The 21,512-nt window shown below is 41.1% G+C and overlaps 1 protein-coding gene across 1 annotated transcript in view; it reads right to left on the reverse strand.

The window, feature by feature from the left end:
- TCF25 (TCF25 ribosome quality control complex subunit) overlaps window positions 1-21,512 on the reverse strand; it is a 722,186-nt gene that overhangs the window by 677,572 nt on the left and 23,102 nt on the right. The gene's annotated exons all lie outside the window — the stretch shown is intronic.

Below are 21,512 nucleotides of genomic sequence, written 5' to 3' on the forward strand. Positions count from 1 at the left end.
GCGTTTCTCCTTTTGCCGCCCGCAGAATGAATCCTTCCATATTCTAGCCTCGCATACTGACTTTTCTCTCACCAGGTTTTGCACCATAATTTCTTTGTGCTCACCCCAGATTCTTTTTGGTGTGTCACTCGGTGCAATATATTGATGCCAGGCTCTGTATGTGTCCTGTTGGAGGTTAAGACTTCTACAATGCGCTGTCCTGCATAAACTAATGGCATGACAATTCCTATCAGCAACCACCTGACAGAGTCTTTATTTTTATTTTTAACCACTAGCTTCTTTAAGCGCTTCTCATTCTTCATGCCTTGACAGACTTTGTATCCGGTCTTTTCATATTACATTGTCTTCCTCTGGATCGGCATTTTATACCTGTGTAACATATGCCAGTTTGCTCACAACAAAATCACGAGTTTCAGGTACAACACTGGTCTGACACACAACATAACGCAGTTCATTAATTGCAACACTAAATATGTTGTATATTGTATTGTGTGCAAATGCAATCTTATCTACGTGGGAAGTACTATTAGAGCTCTTAAAGAACGAATACAAGAACACATTCGAGCCATACGAAACAATAGTACGAATTCTCCTTTAGCCGTTCATTATAACACCGAACACAAGTCCACGGAACTTCTGGGCTTAAAATTCCATGGTATTGCTGCATTACGTGATAACCCTAGGGGTGGTGACAAGATCTCAGCTCTTAGAAAATTAGAAGCCATGTGGCTGATTAAACTGAGATCAGTGGATCATGGTTTGAACATAGATAGAGAACTGCATGTATTCCTACGTGATTAACTACATGTTTATTATGTCTTCTCTGAATTATCTTTGTCATTTACCACATTGTCAGCATAGGCACAATAGTAGTCCAATATTGTTATCATCTTGATTCTGCAAAGTTCCTTATACATACAGGTTGTTACTTGTTACTCTGATTTCCATTTGTTGTAACTATCTAATATTGATCAATTCTTGTCACAACAATGTAGTACTATCAGTGCCTCTACTCATCATATATACTATTATCTTTTGGGGCTCTGGCTATATTCTAACATTTCCTTTGCTTCTGTGTGTTCCATCCTTTCGTAGCCTCTTTGGACACAAGTTTTCTCCTTCTCAACCCTGCCTATTTCCATCATTAGGCTTACTCAACACTGTTTACAGCATTAGTTTGCGTTAAAGTTTTCTCCTTCTCAACCCTGCCTATTTCCAACGTCAGGCTTACTCAACATTGTTTACAGCATTAGTTTGCGTAAAACATTACTGCTCTTTTGCACCACAGTCTCTGCCTACTGTTACATTCACCATTACAAGATGGCGCCGGTCTATTTACCCTATGGCCCCGCCGTTACTTTTATCATAAATAAGTCACTTCGTGGGAGTGTGTAGTTTTAATACTCTTTTCTATTACACTACTATGTTAGATCCCGTTTCGGGCTCACTAACATTATTCTAACATTATCACAGTATATTACATTAGCCACTACAAAATGGCGGTGGCCTTTTATATTCTAGTCCACTCTCGCTCTCTGATTTTTTGAGCCGAGTGGCTCCCAACGCTGATCATGTGACTAGTCTCATTACATGAATCCACGTTACACGGCGTTTTCCTGGTCTGACACTGCCTCCGGTGAAGCGTTATCAAGCGCACATACTCGGAGAACTTACTTTGTTTCTTCTACGGTGAGTTGACGTTTAGTTTATTCTGATGTTAACGTCAAGTTCACCACCTTTATTGGGACCTCCCGTCTCCCTTTTTTAATCATGGCTCACTTCATTTTTAGATGTTTCCGTTCTACTTGGACATCTACCAGTGACTCTTTTACATTCTCGCATTTGAGACGTTTGTACATCGTATCAGCACGTCTTGGGGGTACTCCGTCCGCAGTATACTTTTGGTGAGTCACTGTCAAGTATTTAATGGTACTGACAGCATTATTAATAGTATTATTGGGAATTCCGGTCCTTTTGTTTACTTACCACTCATTTTGTTTTTAGATACTACTGTATTTTAAGGACATTATCTTTTCACCTTCCACTAACGCATTTAAGATACATTGGGATTAGTTACGCGACCCCCGATACTATCTAGGTGAGTTGATGATTTGGATTAGTCTTTGGATGTTTTTATTAATACCAGGACTATTACTCTAGAATTTTAGACGGACATGCTCTTCTAATTATTTGCATGTCACCATCAGCCTTCTTTTGATTCATATTACTTCTCCTACTATCCGGTTTCACTGCAATAATTTTACACGTGATGCCTTCTCCAATTAGTCAGACCGTGATTGATTTGAAATTCTATCTTCTAATTAAATGGGTAACAAAATAAATATTTTTTGTGTGTTGTTCTAGATATTCTTGGCGCTCTCGTTCCACGTAACTCGAGCGTAATAACTTGTACCTCTTATGATTACATCTGGACTTCATTGCATACTGTATTCCTTCATAGGTATGTGACTTATACATATATCTCTCCAGGAGCCGGTATTTTATTAATTCGACTCCTTTGCTTTCTCCTTGGTTCATCACTACACTTCTGATATTTCTTAGTTTCACTGGCTTGTCAGCTCATTTACTCCACACACTTCCTCTCTATATTCTTTTCTAACAACCTTTGATTTCTTTCTATCATCTTTATAGGGACCTCTCTTTTAATAGGACACGGACTCCTGTATTCTCGTGAGTTGCTACTTCACACCCTGTTATCTCTACAAATTGGGACGTTGGCCTTTATTCACAGCCTCGTGGTAATTCTAACATCACACCTGATCGGTGTTTTCTAATGCTTATACCTCTGGGGTACTGTTTTTCAGTCTACAATCGAAATTATATTTGTTTTATTTTAATGTCTAAATCATTTAGTTTCTTACATATATTTTATCTGTTTGTTTACAGCCTTGAGAAAGTCTTTGGTACTTACATTGTACTGACGAAACACGTGTTGGCTGTTTTCGCCTTTGGAGTTTTTATTCTAATACTACTATCAAATAAAAGCAAGTTTTGCATCATAAAGAACTTGGACCTTTCATCCTAATTTTTCACATCAGATGATTTCTACATATGAACTTTCCGAGATATATATGTATATCTGTTTCAACTTCTGAGTAACGCATGAGTATATTATTGGTTATTCAGTTCTACTTCATTTATACTATTTATGGTTGTGCTGTAATAGCTATAATTATTCATCGGCATTTTATACCTGTTAAGCTATACTTTTGTTCCACTGTGTGACGCTTGGTGTGCTCTATCACAATATACCTATTTTTGAGCCAAATTGTGTCCATTTTTTTTTTGTTTTTTTTTTTTTAGTCACAATGGCCAGCGATACCCATGCTGTTCGCTCTTCGTCCTCCGGTACAAAACCAAAGAGACACAAAAATGACCCTCCGTCTCCTATTCTCTCCTCACAAAACCCAGTCCTGGACTCTATACTAGACGAGGTACGTGGCCTTCAACCTTTCATGTCCATGACTAACGAGAAGTTAAAGCAGATTGAGGAGAGATGGTGTGCCATGGAGGGTAAGGTTGTAGAACTTGAACAGCGTGTAAGCGACTTACAAGACGTCACTTCTAAGATTCCGTCACTGGAACAAGAAATCCATAAGTTAAAACTCCACACAGAGGATTTGAAAAATCGCAATCGCAGAAATAACCTGCGCCTTTTTGGTCTTCCGGAGAATGTTGAGGGTCCTGATATGGTGGCTTTTCTGCAGAAATTTCTTCCTGAGCTACTAGATCTTCCAACATCTTCGAATCCCCTCAATATTCAAAGAGCTCACCGTTTGGGGCGTCCTCCTCCTACTGTCAACAAACCACGTGGAATCATAATGCTTTTCTTAGAATTCACGGAACTTATGCAAGTCTTGAAGGCTGTCAGACTCAAACGCCGTCTTATCTGGTCAGGCCATAACATCTTCATATCTCAAGATATTTCCAGCGCAACAAATGCTCGATGCAAGGAATTTCTTGCTCTTCGTCCACAGATGAGACACCTTACCATTCAATATGGAATTCTACATCCATGCCTATGTAAAATTACACATGATGGTCGGTCTCGTTCATTTGATGATCCGGATAAACTTAAACTTTTTCTGCATGGTCTCTCCTCTCAGGGCATGGATACAAATGTTTGAATCTTTCTTCTCTTATATTTTAGATTCTCTTAATGTTTTATAAAATATTTTTGCCTGGTTGGTTTCTTCTGATTACCTGTTTCTTATTGTATTAATGACGTTCTCTTTTATTATTGTAGCTTTTATTGTGGTCCGTGTCCTTCGGTGTCACTATGTTCCTCTTTCATAATTCTTCCTTCTCTTTACAGATCTGGATGTTATTCCTTGATCTGTTTGCTTGCTTCTTTTCTGTGTGTTTCTCTTCTTTCTCTTCTTCCTCCTTCTTTTCCCTTTTCCCTCTTCACTGTTTCTGTTTAGGTTTAGTCTTATTTCCCGTTCTTAGACCTTCTATCTTCTTACAGGTCTGGTTGTTCTTCCTAGATCTGTCTACTTTTTTCCATCTATTCCTCTTGTTGCACTCTTTTCCCTCTTTAATTTTTTTCTCTTCCCCTTTTCCTCTTTCTTCCTTATTTTTTATTCTATTTTCGTGCTTTGGTGTTTTTTTATAGGATTATGTCCTTTGTTTTAGCTTTTGATAATTGTCTTTCTTTTTCTTTTTTTATCACTCCTGCAGTTCTGTGGCCCTATGTCCGTACGTTCCCCCCCCCATCTAGAAGTATGGTTAATGTCGTTTCGTGGAATGTTCGTGGTCTGGGTCACCCGGTCAAACGTCAAAAGGTATTGTCTCATCTTGCTAAGTCTAATACGCAGATTGCTTTTTTACAGGAAACCCATTGCAATGACACAGAATCTCTTAAACTTAAACGTCAATGGGTTAACCAAATTGTTTTCTCCCCTGCTACAGATCGACATGGTGGTGTTGCTATTTTGTTTCATAAATCTCTTAATGCTCAAATTTTGTCTACTGAATGTGATCGAAATGGTCGTTGGGTATTGACTGAGGTTATTATAGACAAAAAGCAGATAGTGTTTTTCAATATTTATGGGCCTGTTAAACCAGATCCGGAATTTTGGCAATCCATAAAGTTGAAACTTCTAGCTATTTCCAATTCCAATATTGTGGTTGGTGGTGACTTCAATAATTGGTTAGACCCGTTTACTGATAGACAATCCAAATGCAAATTTAAGCCTGATAAATCCCACAAAGCATTTCAATCTGCCATCTCCTCCCGCCCTCTATTTGATTCATGGAAAACGTGTAATCCTGACACCTCAGAATATACGTTCTTTTCACCCGTACACCATACTAGATCTCGAATTGACTATATACTTGTTTCTAAAGCATTGTTACCTTGTCTACTGTCTTCTGACATTGGGTCCATTTTTATATCTGACCATGCTCCTGTCTCCACCCGTATTGATTTATCCCTAACAACTTGTAAACAGGGCAGATGGCGCTTTAATAACTTCTTGTTATCGGATCATGCCTTTATTTCAGAAGCGACTTCCTTTATTAAGGAATTCTTTTCCTTTAATAACTCCCTAGACACTTCCTTGCATAACAATTGGGATGCTTTTAAAGCATCTTTTAGAGCCTTTACTATTGCTTATTCCTCAAAGAAGAAAAAGTTGTTTCAAACTAAATATAAAGAAACTTTAGACCATATAAAATTGCTTGAACATAATTATTTTTCCTCCAAATCTTCCTCATCATTGCAAGAATTAATAAAAGCTAAATCCACCTTAAATAAGATTGCTACCAAGGATGCCTGTAATATTCTCCTTAAGATTAAGTCGAAATATCATGGTGGCCAAAACAAAGCTGGGAAATTGCTTGCTAACTACCTAAAAATTAAGTCAGAACGTAAACTTATTGGTCCCATTCATTCAGAGCTGGATGATACACTCCTCTCTTCTGATTCTGACATTCTTACCTCATTTCAATCGTTTTACAAGCTCTTATATACCGAAACTACCAACCCCTCTGAGGAAGATTTTGTCTCTTTTTTCCGTGATATCCCCAAGCCTACACCCTCCCAAGATGATTTCCAATTCCTGGAAGCAGATATTTCCCTACAAGAATTGAATGCTGCTCTTAAATCTTTGAAGAAAGCAAAAGCTCCTGGCCCTGATGGCTTTTCAATTGAATTAATTTATGCTTTTTCCTCAATTTTTGCTCCCAAATTACTTGAACTCTTTAATTCCTTTATCTCCAACTCCCTGGCCTGTGGTTCTTTTTTGGAAGCTCTCATCGTTGTACTCCCCAAACCTGGTAAAGATCCATCCTATTGCAAAAATTTTCGTCCTATTTCATTAATCAATTATGATTGTAAAATTTTTGCAAAAATATTGGCATCTCGTTTAGAGAAAATTATCCTTTTACTCATTAACCCAGACCAAGTTGGTTTTGTTAAAGGTCGATTGGCCTCTGACAATGCCAGGATGTTTTCCAATATTCTTGCCCTCAGTAAAACATATCCTTCCCCGCTTGCTGCTCTATCCTTAGATGCAGAAAAGGCCTTTGACCGGGTTAATTGGGAATTCTTGATTCATACGTTACACTGGTTTGGTTTCGGTCCCAAATTTATTTCTTATGTTAAATTATTATACACTAATCCTAAAGCTTGTATTTTTGTTAATGGTCTCTTTTCCCCCTATTTTTCCCTACAGAGAGGTACACGTCAGGGTTGCCCTCTGTCCCCATTACTGTTCCTGTTATGTTTAGAGCCATTTTTGGAACGTATTAGGAATAACCCTCTCATTACTGGTTTTAGCTTTAAGTCCACACAAATTAAGCTGTCTGCATATGCTGATGATGTTCTCGTTTATATGTCCAACCCTGAATCCTCCTTACCTCCCTTTCTACAGGAAATTTCATTTTTTGCTAAAGTCTCTGGTTATAAATTAAACTTCTCTAAGACTGAAGCTCTACCCTTAACTTCCTCATGTTATAGATATATGTTTGAGGTGTCTAGTTTTATATGGTGTCCTCAAAAAATTAAATATCTCGGCATCTGGTTTTCTCCCAATATTCGTGATACACTGCTTCACAATTTTTCTGCCTTAAAACTTAAGATTACTAATCTGTTAAATCTGTGGTCCCCTTTGTTTCTCTCTTGGTGGGGCAGACTTGATACAATTAAAATGATGATTGTCCCCCAGGTTTTGTTCATATTATCCATGTTACCATTTAAAATTCCTAAATATTATTTCTCTCAGATTAATTCACTATGCTCTAAGTTTCTATGGAATAACAAGCATGCACGTATTGCTTTATCTAAACTGATTCGACCTAAGAATGAGGGTGGGGTAAGATTTCCTGATTTTAATTTATACCATGATGCATTTTTGATTCGTCAATTCTTTGCTCTGTCTAAAGATTATCAGGATTTACCTAAGCCTCCTTGGGTTAATGTTGAAAGTTCACTGTTAAATGATTTTTCGATACGTGATGTTGTTCACATGTCTAATTGTACTTTTATTTCTAAGTATCCTATTTTGAAACATTCTCATGTTTTGTTACACACACTTTTCTTTAAGTCACTTAACAACTACCAATCTTTTCTAGCGTCATCGCTCTGGTTTAACAAATACATCAAATTTCGCCACAAATCATTTTACTACAAACAATGGAAAGAAAAGGGTCTCCTTTATGTACATCAAATGTTTGCCAATAATGTCATCCTCTCCTTTCATCAGTTGCAAGACTCTTTTCATTTGCCTGATTCCTGTATTCAGCAATATAATACTCTAGCTCCAATTCTTCAGGGGTGTATTCAGACCTTTCTCCCTCTATCTACTCCTGCTTCCTTTCTTCCTGACTCTTCTCTATATCAAATTTCCAGTGACACTATTCCTACTGCCTCTTTCACCTATAAATCTTTATCTTCCCCTACTGTCACTCGGATTAAATCTAAGGTTGAATTGGATTGGGAACAGGACCTCGCTTTGACTCTATCTATATCACAATGGGACAAGTTCTGGCTGAAACTATTTAAAACATCTAAGGCTGCTAATCTCACGCAATCTCTATTTTTTATTTATAATAGAGTTGTTATTACTCCTCTTTTGTTGCATAAATTTACTCATTCTGCCACAGCATCTTGTTGGTCTTGCCTTAATGCTGAAGGTTCTTTACTGCATCTTTTATTTTATTGCCCTAAGGTTTATGCTTTCTGGGATACTATTTGGTCAAAATGTTCTATGATTTTTTCACATAAATTACAACTTAATCTTCAAAATGTTTTTTTAGGCACTTTATCGCCGGCTTTTGATACAGTGACTCCTATTTCACCATTATTGGATTTATTTCTTGCTGTGGCCTTTAAAGTTATATTAACTTGTTGGAAAGACAACTCTAAACTATCCTTTTTACATTGGTGGAACTTTATATGTGATGAACACAGAATCGCCTCTATTCCTCAACCCTCTATCCACCTTCAAATCAAATCTGATTTATTTTGGCTTCCCTTTACATCTTTTCTGTCATCATCGCCATAATCTCTTTCCTCTTTTCTTCTTTTCTTTTCTTTCTTTCCTTCTCTCCTCTCTCTGTTCTTTTGCTTTCTCCCTCTTTTTCCCTTTTTTGATAAAAAATTATCCTACTAGTTGTAGATTTACTCATTCTCATTATTTCCACAGGTTCTTTATGTACTACTATATTACAAATAATTCTTGCTTTCGCCTCTTGTTTTTAGCAACATTATTATCTCTATTCATAATGTATATTACCTTTTCCTATGTATTATTTGCTCAATGTATTACTATTACCTTGTATTTGCTTGAATGCTTATACCTATAATCTTATTGGCTTAATTCGCACTTGTTATTCTATGCTTTCTTATTTCTAATAAAAAATTATTTAACTAAAAAAAAAAAATAATTCAGAACCAAAACCTCTTGATTGTATGATAAGTATTGGAACAATGGTAATGATTTTGTTACTTGTATACACACGTAATCGACGTGACTATGTATTGCTCTGTGGAAAACAAAAATTGCTTAAAATAAATAAATAAATCACAACACATTTCCCCAGAAAAGGGAAAATAATTTCTATTGTAAAAGACACTGCTTGTTTAATTTGTGCGTGTCTGCTGATGTTTAATGCATTCAGCATAGTTGTAAACTATAATCTCCAAAAATCAAATTTTCAACCTTCTTTTCTGCTGACCAGACTAGTTCCCAATATGGCACTGATAATACCATCACTGTGGCAAATGATACCATAGTCTTATCAAATGGAAAATTCAATCTATCATTTAAAATTGTGACTAACCATAGAGAATGGCTCCCTTGCTATACCTCCCCTGTATCCTCCACTCAGTGCGACATACTTATGCAGCCCTAGTAAACTGCAAACCAGTACGAACACACAAGTACAGGGACTACCACAACATAAGATGCTTACAAAAAAAGACCATGGAATTGATCAAGAAGATCCAGTAGAGAGTCAAGAAGGCTTGTTATCTACCAGATGTCAAACAAGAAGCAAAACATTATCTCCTGGCTCCTCTCCATGGCAAATCTTCAACCACCTGCATTTTCACATCTTTCCGTATAAATTCAAACCTTTCCTATGATATAGACAACATGATAAACCCAGAGTACGTCTCTCAAACTGCCTGTCCATTTCAGCATTCGCTTGGTCTTTATTGCCTCTGCTTTTTAGCTGTGGACTTACCCTAGAAACACCAATATACTTCTCATGGTAGCAAACCCAAAGAAGAGCATGAATGCTCAAGCACGTTAGACTCTGTACTGGGGCTCCGCTCTGCAATACCTTGTCGATTACAAGCTCAATGGCCCTGAAAAACAAGTTACTTTCCTTTGGTAATACCTTTTCTGGTGGACTTTAACCACATATTCCTCTACTTGTGAATTTCCCCAGGTGCTAAACTTTCTCTAGAAGATTTTTATGGCAACTCCCTGATGCGCCAGTAGGTGGCGTTGTGAGACTCTGCGCCGCATCCGTTTGCCCCAGATATGATGTCAGAGCCACTAAATCCACATCACCTTCATGCTCAGATGTCGGTTTCTTTCTGATCACTACCTTCCCCGGCGGACGTGGCTCCCCAAAAAAATCAGAATATGCCAGTGAGCGATCTCTAAAACTGGAATCTTATTAATGGATTGTATGAGCCCATTCCACAAAATAAGGAGGAGGGTGGGTCTGTAAGGAATCTGCATAAGATGGAGTCTCTACTAGAAAAGGTGTCACTGAAGGGAAGTAACTGGTGTTAGAAACTTTAACTGCAGATTCCTCATCTTGTAAATAGATAACCGATACAGTACCTCCCCAGTTTGCGGGTCTGTGGAGTGGCTCAAACCAGGAAATCCTGCAGCATAGATATGGTGAAGTGGCTGCCCCAATGGATCTGGCTGTTCAGATAATAGTGCTTTGTGAACGTGTAGAGGGACGCCCACGTAGTAGCCTTGCAGATGTCCAGACTGCGACATCGCGCACCAGCTCTGGCGGAATGAGCACGTAGGCCTTCTTGGGGTTATTCCTTGTCTAGCCGATGGAAGATCTTTACACACAAGGCAATCCGTCGGGAGATGGTTCTCTTTTCTACTGATTTCACGTTATTGGCACCAGAGAAGGCAACAAAAGGTTGATCATTCAATCGATCTCAGGTCCACTCGATGTAAAAGCTGAGGGCCCTCTTGGGATCGAGACGATGGAGAAGCTGCCAAGGTGATGGATTGCTGTTTGTGGAAAGGCGTGACTACCTTTGGCAAAAAAGCCGCTTTTGTCCAAAGGACCAATTTGTCTGGGAAGTAGGATGTGAATGGCTGCTGGACAAGGCCTGGAGTTCTCTTGTTCATCGAGCAGAAGTGATAGCAAAGAGGAACACTGTTTTAATGGTTAACAGGCCTAGAGAGCAGCTGTGCATCTGTTCAAAGAAAGTGCACATCAAGTAGGTGAGAACCTACTTGAGGTCCCACTGCGGCATCACAAACTGTGCTGGCAAGAAAATGTGGATTGGCCCCTTCAAAAACGCATCACGTGATTTGAAAAGAGGTGTCCGAAAGGGCCAAAACCTAACCTTTAACTGCTGCCATATCAAAGTCTTGCTGGGATTGAGAGACAAAATAATAAAATGTCAGACAACTTTGACTATAAAGGTTGAACATATCACAAAGACAGAGGCCTTGTGGGTCCAGCATACATGCCCCTAATAAATATAAAGTCTATCAACAAAGGTAAGCAGTTCCTTAGAAAAAAGAAGAAGGGGAGAATATGTGGTCGGTCAGTGTCTAAGGAAACAGACGCAGATCTGTTCCTTTAGGAACTGGAGCCCTCACACACCCAAGTGGGTTTCATGCCTCATAATAAGGCATGCTCCTCGTTGGGCTGGCACTGCAATGCCCAACCGGCACCTGTAGCAGGGCTTTATCAGAGATCTTTTGTTCCAAAGCAGTATGTGAAGTGGGGGTGTAGGGCTGTAAAGTGTAGGCTGGTGTGGTGTGGGAGAGAGGAGAGAGTGAGACTGTGTGTGTGCAAAAATAATCCCCAACCTTATCTGATTGAAGAGCCAGCACTCGCCATTGTGAGGGGGGGTCTCTCGTTTATTGCACAGGCTTCAATAGACCCATGGACAAAAGAGGAACGTGTTTCGGCAGTCAAGCTGCCTTTCTCAACCTATGTAAGAAGAGGTGTTTAAAATAGACTAAGTTGTTTTCTCCAAAACAAGTTTTAAAGGTGAGTCTACTCATCAGATTAAAAAAGTGGTGGTTAACAGTAAAGCCAATGATCTCTGATAGCTCAAAAGAGTCAAAAGGTCAAAATGTTCCTTGCCGTGTTGGTCAAAAATAATCAGGTGGCAATTCGTCCGGACCGAAAGATTCTAATCTACACAGTGGTTGGAGTGGTTGGAATCCGGGTTGGTATCAAGGGTAGTCCAATCACAATTGAACCTAAATGTGACGTACCTTAATATAGTGATTATTAAAAAAGCTAATCTGAAATAAAGATTAAAACATAAATACACATGATCTGCATAGTGCCGGTCATCAAGAACATATTCTCATTGCAGTGCAGCGTGCGAAAAAATCATCAACATGCTGCCGTCAGTGGTAGTGCAGCTAGCACAGTGAAAGACAAAAACACCCATGACAGACTATTGACTCACTTGAGGGTAATGACGAGCAACAAGGTTTCACACACTGTAACATGGGGCTAAAGCAACAAACCCAAGAAGGGTGGCACTAGAGCCACCCCAAGTGAGGGCAGAATGAACGCTCATTTAGAGTGCTAAAAAATACAAATGAAGAATTTGATAGACTTATCACAGAGTAAAACTTCTAGTAAGTAATGCAAAACCTGTAAAAAGCATTTCTTTGGTACTCACAGAGTCTTAATAATGGATACACAGGATGTTCTACCCAATTTCTACCACCTCGAGAGAGGAGGAGAAGGGGAAAGGTGGCGTATAAGTGCTCCTTGATCAATTACTCCAGGGTACTTGCGGTCTCCGTGTAGCCAAGCACTAGACCGGAACAGGACGAGGAAAGTATGGGCGCCATCTTGGCAGCATCAGGGGTGTAAAAACGTTGTTACTCGTAATACCCGATCCCGTGGGAATCCAGGCCAAGTGCGGGATATAATGAGGCTATCCTAGGAGGTTTTTCCTGGAGCCCGGCAGAGCCAGGGAATTGGATCGCAGGTTTGAGTAGGTGTAATTGTGCATGCGCACTAAAGTGCCCCAAGAAGTGGAATGCCCACGACATGATGGCGCGGGCCCCTTGACGATCTGCCCAATGGGAAATATAGTATTGACGCATCATCGGGGAGGGAAGGGGACCCCAGTGTCATGAGGGGCGGACAGATGAGCCCATGATGTGTGGCCGGTCTTCGGAGAACTCTCCTGGAGCAAGGCAGTGCCAGATTGTAGTGGCCCACCCCCGTGTACATCAGGAAAGGAGCGGGGTGAGCGCGAGGGGCGGGGCTTGAGGGCCTTGTATTGCTTTGCCAAATTATACGATTCGTATCAGGTGACATAAGAAGCAAGTTGGTGCCAGCAATCACTGCCATGTGAAGACAATGGACATTGTAAAAAATATAACAAGCATTGGCTTAGCCAATAGGTCTCGCTTTTGGGACCTTATAAGTGTTTAGCCATGCAGCACATTATCCTGGGTGCTGTGCCACCTGGGACTGGAGAGTTATACAATTACTACACACTGGATGAGGAGTCTGATTCAGGAATACATGCTTGCCTCAGGATAAAATTTGCCACATTAAAAATGTGCTTATATTTGTAATTCATTAGTGTGCATCTGTGATTGTGTCTTGTTATATATCCAAGAGCCTTGTAAGGGGGCTAGCATGACTAGACTAACCTTTGAAGCTCTGAGCCCTCAACCCAGACAGTGAAAGCCACGAGAGTGAAGATTCAGAAATAGGTAGCTGAAGCACACTAGGTTCATCCAGTCCTGAGGGAGCAGTACAAAACAACAACAAATATTTTCTTATAGGAATATCCCTTATTTGATACTGTGTACATTCCCAGATACCGTTTTATTGGACTACTTCACAAGTTTCACTTCACAATTCCCCAAACACCATATTGTCTTTAACGCGCAGGTCAAAACTATGTGAAACCACTGTTTCACACCACTTGTGACAATCCCCACAAACTACGTTCTCTCCCTCCCTACTCCACCCACTGCCTAAGGAAAACATGTGCATAGAGGTTTGGGCTACTCTGTTTAAAAAGGAGTTGGTAGTAAAGTATCTTCCAATGATGCTTTCAGATACTACTACGACCCTATATGCTTCAGGAGCTGAAGTGGCAGAGGGTATGTGCACATGTGGGGATGTTAGATGGATAGAAATGGTGTTCGATGTGGAGTGTGAAACGGCCCTTACCACCACCAACACTTGAAAGGCAACTCTTGCTGTGGGAGGTGGACAGCCCAGATGTCTGCTACTTCTGTTTATGTGGGCAGACGGTTCAAAGTGTGTGACTACATTATAGTCAACATGTACGTTTGATATAGTATATAGACAAAGGCCAAAAAATGATAATTCAGATGTCATTAGCCTTTGAACTATAGAATGCTTCCTGTACCACCAGGCGCTTCCCTGTGAAATGCGTTCCCTTTAACATAGCTGAAAAACATGCATTCCGCTGGAGCCCTGCCGATTGCACTGCAAACAAACTGGCCTCCAGGGACACAGACAGACAATTCTGGTTTTAGCAACGTAAAAATTACTGCTGCGATAAAAATACATCAGACATCCCGGGTTTTGTTTTGGAGCAGTAATAGGTCACAAAGGATGAATTTCTCTGCAAAACCATGAGCACAAAGGGAGATGCGTTTAATATTCTGCTTTGAACAACAGAAGGAAACTTCTGTGTCCAGCTCGCACGTGCTGGAGCTCCTGGGCCTGCGCTTCCAAGTGCTCTTCCAAGAAACAGAACATGGTTGGCGAGGGCCTCCTTTACACCAGCACGAGTCTAACTAGTGCTCTGAAGTGAGCCAGCTTCCGCTCTCGGCCTCCAAAGAGCGTCAGGAGACGTTTCCGAAAGAGGCTCTGCTTCTTAAAGAGACCTCTCGTTTTACGCAGTCCACGTGCCCGAAAACCCATTAAGTTAAAAAACAAAAGTAACAAGTAACCTGTGACGAGAATTCTGAGACGAGAACGCCGCTGCTGCGTGCTCAATTTATTTGTTAAAAACAAGCCAGTAATGTCCTGCTGCAGTATAGAGATTTGTGGAGGCCAGAAGAGTGACGCGATCTGTGGTGGGGAGGGAATTGAAGCGCAGAGAGAGGCACGCAAGGCTTGATGAGCCTTGACAGAAACCCACATGGCGGCAGCGCGCGTGCACGCGCACATGCACACAAGCTTGAGGCCAGGAAAAGCCTCTGGTAGCACTTTTAAAAGCCCGTTTACAAAATTTCGGGCACAGCAGCGCATGCGCTGGCTCAGCGAGACCTAAAAATGGCATAGAGACAACGAAATTAAAGGAATGCATTAGATGATTATAAATAGGCACAATGTCACTTGGGATGTGCCTAATCATAAATGAGGGTAAAAAGTAATTCACATCAGGAAAAAAACAGCATGAAAATAATTAAACTGCTATCTTTAAAAGTTATTAAAAATCCAATTCAATTGTGTAGTCGGATTTTTAAGAAATATTAAGGAAAGGTAACTTTTAGGAAGCTCCCCTTCACCTGGCTGAACTTTCTGAAGGCTAATTTTTGTGTATTGCCTGTTTGGGTGTTGTAGGACCCTGCCTTTAACCTACCAGACTTCTGTCTCCTAGTTTGTAGTAGGTAAAGGGCCTGCTTCAAACTGGATTCAAGTGTTAAATATGGCCGAACACTAGTGATTACCAGAGTGCACACCCCTACACCCACAACCCTCAGAGGCCAAGTTTAGTGTGACCGAAAACATTTGTCATCTTGAAGATGCCCCGACACATTGCATTTTGGGAATGGTTGCAGTAAGGCAAACAGAAACTATGAAAACAATGGTAAAGTTGACCCCAGGAACTTTTACCCCATTGCTTGGGAAGTGCACCAGGGGTCACCCACATCATTAACTAGTGCCACACATAAAAGTGGAACCCCAAGATGCTGCATCAGAACACTTTCTCGACTGGCAGAAGAACAGATGATAACTGGTCCTGCTGTCTATGACCTGTGAGGAGGTAGCTCTGAAGGACTGAACCAGCTCCCCCTTGTATTCAGGGCAAAGACGAGGACTCCATGAGTCAGTTGGCTGACCTCCTGTGTGGTTACAGGGTCACAAATAGCTGTAAGAGGACGTTTCCCTACAATTCTCATCTGACCAGTAGCAAATGGGACTTGCACTGGACTTTGCTGATGGCCTCTACCTGGCATCCTGAGAGTCTCTAGGTGCTGCCCCACAACCTAAGGGCTTAGAAGTACACTTCTATGGTTGCTTGCGCACCAGGACACAAGTTTGGAACCTTCTGAAAACTTTTGCTCCAGAGTCAAGTGGTCCGACTACGAAAAGTACCTCAAAGCAGTTCCACGACGTCTGATTCAATTTCAGATTTGTCTCCCTAAAAGACTCAAGCTTCTCTGAAAAACAACCAAGCCCCTTTCCGATTTGGTACTTAAAAACTTTTTCAAGCAAAAACCTCACAAGCTTCAAATCCTTAGCAGGACCAACCTGCAGCAGGGACCCAACTAGAGGTTCTACAACGGTGGCTTCAATTTCAGCTTTGTCCCGCAGGGAGACTGCTTTAAAAAAAAACAAATTACAAAGTCCCTTTCTGGATTAGGAGTTTATAATATGTTTTACTTCCAAACTTTCACTGTGAGCAATCGTCTTGGTGTATCTTACCATGGCTCAAACTGCACCTAGGTCCTTGTCTAGCAGGGCCAGTAACTACCAACGGCACTTGATGCTTTTTACCTAAATCTTTTTAAAATTCATATTTCTGGTTTCTTTAATCGGAATTGTGTAATTTTGTTTATTGACATTTTTCTAATGTGGTTTGGGATTTTTGATTGGCTTGCTAATTTTACTTTATTTCTGTTTCGGTACTGCAGAAATACTTTATGAGTTGCCCTAAGTTAAGCTTGCTTGCTTTGTGCCATTGCTAACCAAGGAGTTGAGCTCAGGTTAATTTACTGACTCTAAGGGTTCACTGAGACAAGAGTTGTGATTATTGCTCAAGGTGGGAAGTCGCCATCCCCAAATACTAATCCAATTTCTTAGTCCTCTTTGAAACAGCCAGATTTATGAATACTAATGTCGGCGCTAATAATATAGTAATGATCTCGGACACATATTAGGTGTGTATTATGGCCTTATAAATCAATTTGAGCTGAACATAATCTAAGGATTAGCACAAAAACTAGCGCCAATCAATGTAGTTGTGCAAACAATGTTGGTGTTCAGATACAAACTACTAACATTAGTACGGGACGTGCTTACCTGTACAGGGTGAGAGCCAGCAAGCGGACTTCATCATCCAGGGTTCCCCACAACTTCACGTACCGGAATCACGTTACCTTGTGCCCGGAGGCGCATTTAACTGACGGAGAGCACCCGTTGCGCGGGACGCGCTTTCCTCTACCGGGGTGAGAGCCAGCAAGCAGACTCCATCATCCAGGCTCCCCCGCATCATCACCCACATGCATCACGTTACCTTGCGCCCGGAGGCGCATTTAACTGACCAAGAGCACCCGCTGCCTGGGACGCACGCGGGCCGCGCCCAGGAGAAGCCCGGGCCAAGGGCAGGCCCGTCCTTGCCTGTCACTGACCGACGGTGGCCGGGCCGGACTCCCCCCCTCTAACATCTGGCATCTGGTATTTATATACAACAGCAGCTGGGTCCCAAAACAAACCAAGATCATATTGCAGCGTGTGGCTAGAGACTGTGGTTGGAGGCGTGCTATCGTGGGAGGAAGGAACTGGCGGAATCCAGGTTGCCAAGGACCCTCTCATACTGAGACGAGTAAGTTACACTTTTTACATCTTGTTTTTTGCTGTGCTGCTGACTGAGCTAACCCATACTATGGGTAAAAGGAAAGCTGGCTATTCAATTAGGGCTGAAACCAGTGCCAAGAAACCTCAGAAACCAGGCCACAAAAAGCACATGGTGGATGCGTGCCCCAATATTGATACACTGGCTGATATGGACTTATTAATTGAAGTCGAGTTATTATTAAATCCAGTAATTTCTGATAAAGGGAAGGGCGATACCATAAGGGTCCCAGACATTTTCAAGAAGGCCAAAACTAAAAAGCTGTAGAAAGCAGTCGCCAGACATCAAATAAGCCCTGCTGCCTTAGACCATCAGTGTGCCGTAATAGAATCTGCTGTGAGTACAATTTCTTCGTCATCTAAATCTAACCTTAAGGCTGTGGAAGAGGAACCAGCTTTATTTACCACTTTCCAAAATCCCTTGCCCTCTGTTTCCCAAAGTCATTATTGCCCCGAGTATTCCCTGCCATAATCGGTTTGCGGCTCTTCAAGTTTCAGGGGATGTTGAATGGCCAAATTTACCACAGTCACGACCAGAATACAGCCATGTTGATCACACGGGGAATAGATGCCAATCAGGCTCGATGATATCTACTGAGCCTGTATCCCTATCAACCTTATCACTGAAATTGGATCAACTTAGCAACTTGATAGTTGCCCTGGGGGGGTCAAGTCTCTCTGCTACAACAAAACAATTTGCTGTGCTGCTGTAATAAAGACCCAGTTCAAACTACTATAAACCCTAGAGTGAATCAAACTTATTTGAAAGCGCCAGTAGACCTAAATAGATTGTATCCGACACAATCTTGCTGCTGCCTCTAGTGCTTTAAACTTAAGGACAACATTGGTTCAATCATGGACAAAAGGGTCCGGGTAGTAGTTTTTGTAGTATTCAGGTGCTCACATATAAAAGTGACAAAAAGCGTGATGTGACCAGAGTGAGGATGACTTAAAACAATGACATCGCATTGACAACAGACGTTGGAACTACCCAATAATTTCTTTTTTTTAAATGTAAGGGGTTCCTACAGGGGTTCCAAGACTTTTTTTTAAATGTAAGGGGTTGTGTAATTAAATCAGATATTCTGAGTGCTAGACGGTGTCCTTCAGACACTCCAACCTTTGATTGCATCCAGGTTATTTTATGTGACAGCCAGTTAGCTGAGAATCTCATTAATTTTGACTTTCGAACATGTCACCTTTTGAAAAATGATGCGCTGGGAATTAGATTAAAGTTGTCCCTCCCAACTAATAGATTTTTGAGAAGCTCCCAAGCGCAACCTGCCAAATTATCCGCACAGGCTAGTCGCTCAGTTTCCACTTCAAACCTGAATGCAGTCGATTGACTGGGAAACAACCTTTACAACGCGGTCATTACAACGAACACGTTGTTAGTAGGCGATGCATTTACATTGCAAGTCTTTATAACGAATTCCACTAGGGGGCGCTGAGGTATTGGAAATGAATTCCAACACCTTCCCTACTGTTGCACAAACTGGAGTAGGAATAGTAAATAATACTATTCCTAAGTCCAACGCGCCCCCTAGTGGAAGTCATTGTAAAGACTTGAGATGTAAATGAATCGCGTACTAACAACGCAGTCGTTGTAACGACCACGTTATAATAGCACGCGATGTAAGGCATCGCGTAGTAAAGTGCTATATTCCGATTTCCTGAGTGTAATGCATGTACAGAGTAATTGTGATCCACCAAATTCAGAAATGCTAGGCACGATAGTTGACTCCACCAATGAACCAATTAATTGTGTTAATATTGGGAGGTGTGACGCAGGGGCGTTGAGAATGATAAACAGTGAGTCTCCTAGAAGTAACAGTGGAAATATTTGATTCTACCTGCCTGAGTAGGACAACTGGGAATTTTGACGGTGATAATATGGAGGGCGGGACTAGGGTTGGCGACACAACTATTACATCTTTGATTGTAAACCCAAGTTCCCTGCATGTAATGGGTCCCATAGGTACCCAGATACAAGCTGGTATTAATCTAATTTCCTGGAACCTGGCAGGTATTATTTCTAAATTGGATGATTTTGAGTGGCTATTGTACATCGGTGAGCATGATATCTGCATATTTCAAGAGACCTGGGCAACTGATAAAATCTTTGTTGATGGTTTTACAACCTGTAGTGTAATAGCTAAACCCGCCAACCATTATGGGAGGGCGATCGGTGGTCTCCTGATCCTCATTAAGAATAATGTATTTAATTCATGCATGCTGTTGCAGATAGAAGGCTTAGATTTAATGGGGATCACTGCCTTGTTATCATCAGGACTTGTTTTGGCACTTTTAAACATATATGTGAGATCTACTGCGGCATCTATTGAATCTCCTACTGTCTATCCTTGAAAAAGCTTTGGACTCTCTTCATCCGAATACAAAAGTAATACTGGCTGGTGACTTTAATACATCCTATGAACCATCTTCCTATATTAACAAAGTCACAGAAGAGGAAGATGAACAGTCAGGTATTAAAATACTAACGGGGAAACCTCGAGTAAATTTTAAGGCAACTGGTCGTAAACAAGTCTGTATAGTAGTGGGCAGAGGGCTTAGGGTGTGTAACGGTCGTACTACATCTGACCCGGATCGAGCCCCCACTTTTAGAAGAGGTAATCATGCGACCGTTATGGATAATGTAATTTTGGATGTGAGACTCTGGCCATTTTTGAATGACATGATAGTTGACAGCGAACACGACCCTCTGTTGGTTTCACTGGGTGGAGCCCTATTGGTGAATGTAGCGGATATATGCCATACAATGGTGCCTGATCCTGTAATATCTCATTGTAGGCGCTATGTTTCATGGCCTAAAATTATGGCGAATCAAACATTGCTGTCACAGATATATGGGCTTTATGCCAACTCCTTGGCCAATTATGAAGGGGTGAGTGAACAAGAAAATCCAATCTTGAGCATACACAATCTACTTTTTAAACAGCTCCAGCAGATATTTTATAAACTAATGGCCAATAACAAACCGGCCATGGGGAAAAAAACGACCTGGTTCGTTCCCCCTGTAAGCAAGCCCAAATATCTTTTAAAGAGTGCAGTCCTGGAAAGAGAGGGATCAATTAGCTCAAGCAAGGCGCGTGTATGAAACTTCTATAAGATCGGCAAAAAAAACTATGGGATGACAGAATTTGGGAGGATATGCTGTACACAGTAAGAACCAATGATAACAACTTGTTCTGGTGCACAGCGTCTCAAACCAGAGTGGGGAATAGTAAGAACCACCAACATTTCATATCAGCTGATAGGTGGGTTTCTCCCTTCTCTGATCTCTATGAGCCCAAGGAAAACATACTACAGGGTACTGAATGTGTTATAATGCCACCTAGGGACATGCCCTGCTGCGTTACTCTACAACCTGATGGCCCGGTTGTCACCTTTTGCCTCGAAGATACTATGAATGCCATTTTTGCGCTAAAAACAGCTAGGGTACCAGGACCTGATAAAATCCCGGGGGATCTTTATAAATCGGAACCCCAGGTTTGGTCATTTTACTTTAATCTGCTTTCCAATGCCATAGCGAGAGCTTCCCGATTCTTGGAAAGGGGCTGAGATTGTCACTATATATAAGAAGGGTGATGCATGTGTACCATCGAATTATAGGCCAATCAGCCTAATCGAGAATGCCCAGAAGATTTTTGCTAAACAAATCCTTGTTTAGGTCTATCCATTGGTGTAGCTTATCAACATCATGTCAGATCTACAAGCAGGGTTTCACTCCAAGATGAGCACTGTAGATCAAATTTTCCAATTAACCACATTATATTGGAAATATACCCTATTACAACAGCAGAATCTTTATGTGGCATTTGTTGATCTTGGAGCCGCCTTGATCTTATCCCCGGTACAAATCTGTTGTCGGTTTTAAATACAATGGGTATACCCGGGAATTTAATCCATCTTATGTCAAAGCTGCACAAGGTACGATGCGGGCATGCAGGAGAGCTAACTAAGCGTATTCCCATACAGCGGGGTGT

The sequence above is a fragment of the Triturus cristatus genome, chromosome 12, assembly GCF_964204655.1.
Source record: "Triturus cristatus chromosome 12, aTriCri1.1, whole genome shotgun sequence".
Lineage (NCBI taxonomy): Eukaryota > Metazoa > Chordata > Amphibia > Caudata > Salamandridae > Triturus > Triturus cristatus.